The following is a 2500-nucleotide window of genomic DNA, read 5'->3' as shown; positions in this document are numbered from 1 at the left end:
ATTTTTTTCCAATTCTGTGAAGAAAGTCAATGGTAGCTTGAAGGGAATAGCACTGAATCTATAATTACTTTGTGCAGTAAGGCCATTTTCGTGATATTGATTCTTCCTAACCATGAGCATGGAATGTTTTCCATTTGTTTGTGTCCTCTCTTATTTCCCTGAGCAGTAGTTTGTAGTTCTCTTTGAAGAGGTCCTTTATATCCCTTGTAAGTTGTATTCCTATGTATTTTATTTTATTTGTGGCAATTGTGAATGGGAGATCACTCATCATTTGGCTCTCTGTTTTTCTGTTGTTGGTGTATAGGAATGCCAGTAACTTTTTCACATCGATATGGTATCCTGAGAATTTGTTGAAGCTGCTTACAGCTTAAGGAGATTTTGGTCTTCTAAATATACAATCATGTCATCTGGAAATAGAGATAATTTGACTTCCTCTTTTCCTAATTGAATGCACTTTATTTCTTTCTCTTGTCTGATTGCCCTGGCCAGAACTTCCAATACTATTTTGAATAGGAGTGGTGAAGGAGGGCATCCTTGTCTTGTGCCAGTTTTCGAAAGGAATGCTTCCAGTGTTTGCCCATTCAGTATGATATTGGCTATGGGTTTGTCACAAATTGCTCTTTCTATTTTGAGATACATTCTTTCAATACCTAGTTTATTGAGAGTATTAACAAGAAAGGCTGCTGAATGTTATTGAAGGCCTTCTCTGTGTCTACTAAGTTAATAATGTGGCTTTTGTCTTTGGTTCTACTTGATGGATTACGTTTATTGATTTGTATATGTTGAACCAGCCTTGCATCCCAGGGATGAAAATGACTTGGATCATGGTGTATAAGCTTTTTGATGTGCTGCTGGATTTGGTTTGCCAGTGTTTTACTGATAATTTGCACATCCATTTTCATCAGCGATATTAGCCTGAAATTTTCTTTTTTAGTTGTGTCTCTGCCACATTTTGGTATCAGGATTATGTTGGCCTCATAAAATGACGTAGGGAGGATTCCTTTTTTTCTATTGTTTGGAATAGTTTCAGGAAAGCTTGTAGTACCATCTCCTCTTTGTACCTCTGGTAGAATTCAGCTATGGAAACATCTGGTCTTGGCCTCTTTTTGTTAGTAGGCTGTTAACTGCTGCCTCAACTTCAGAACTTGTTATTGGTCTATTCAGGGCTTCTGAATAGGGATACTTCTTCCTGGTTTAGTCTTAGGAGAGTGCAAGTGTCCAGGAATTTATCCATATCTTCTAGATTTTCTGGTTTATTTGCATAGATGCATTTATAGTATTGTCTGGTGGTAGTTTGTATTTCTATGAGATCAGTGGTGATATTGCCTTTATCATTTTCTATTTCATCTATTTGATTCTTCTCACTTTTCTTCTTTATTAGCCTGGCTAGTGATCTATCTATTTTGTCAAACTTTTAAAAAAAATCAGCTTTGGATTTATTGATTTTTTGAAGGGATTTTTATGTCTCTGTCTCCTTCAGTTCTGCTCTGATCTTAGTTATTTCTTGTCTTCTGCTAGCTTTTGATTTTGTTTGCTCTTGCTTCTCTAGTTCTTTTAATTGTGACTTTAGAGTGTCGATTTTAGCTTTTTTCTGCTTTCTGTTAGGGCTATAAATTTCCCCCTACACACTGCTTTATATGTTTCCCAGAGATTCTGGTACATTGTATCTTTGTTCTGATTGATTTCAAAGAACATCTTTACTTCTATCTTCATTTTGTTAGTTATCCAGTAGTCATTCAGGAGCAGGCTATTCAGTTTCCAAGTAGCTGTGTAATTCTGAGTGAGTTTCTTAATTCTGAGTTCTATTTTGATTGCCCTGTGGTCTGAAAGACTGTTATGATTTCCTTTCTTTTGCATTTGTGAGAAGTTTTTTACTTCCAATTATGTGGTCAACTGTAAAGTCAGTGCAACGTGATGCTGAGAAGAATGTATATTCTGTGGATTTGGGGTGGAGAATTCTGTATATGTCTGCTAAATTTTTATTGGAACACAGCCACATTCAGTAATTTGTTACTAGCACACCAGTGTGAAAAGAAAACCAGCATAACTGAAACAAACACATACACACAAAACAAGGGATAGAAAATAAGTCTTGGAAGGAAAGCCCAAAAATAAAGTAATTTTTGTTTGACTGCTTTCATGTTACAATGGCTGAGTTGAGTAGTTGTGACAAATACAATGTGGCCTACTCTCTGGTTCTGTATAAAGAAAGTTTGCTGACCTCCAGTTTAAAAGAACAACCTAAAGACAAAGAGTAAGCTGTCTGTGTAGGATGTGTTTTTGTGAGATACTTTGTTTCCTCACATTCTGCCTGGCCTATGTTCTTGCATGCAAATTTACATGGTAGCCTCACTGATAAATCTCTGTAGCATCAGTGGTACTAAGAGGTCTTAGGGTATCCTTCACGTTTCAAAGACAATTGGGTTTATACAGTCTATATATTTTAATCACTTTGGGAGGCAGAGGTGGGAAGATCACAAAATCATGAGATAGAGAACAT

This window comes from Cebus imitator, unplaced genomic scaffold (assembly GCF_001604975.1).
Source record: "Cebus imitator isolate Cc_AM_T3 unplaced genomic scaffold, Cebus_imitator-1.0 Scaffold105, whole genome shotgun sequence".
In the NCBI taxonomy this organism is placed as follows: domain Eukaryota; kingdom Metazoa; phylum Chordata; class Mammalia; order Primates; family Cebidae; genus Cebus; species Cebus imitator.
This window is presented reverse-complemented; position numbering follows the sequence as displayed.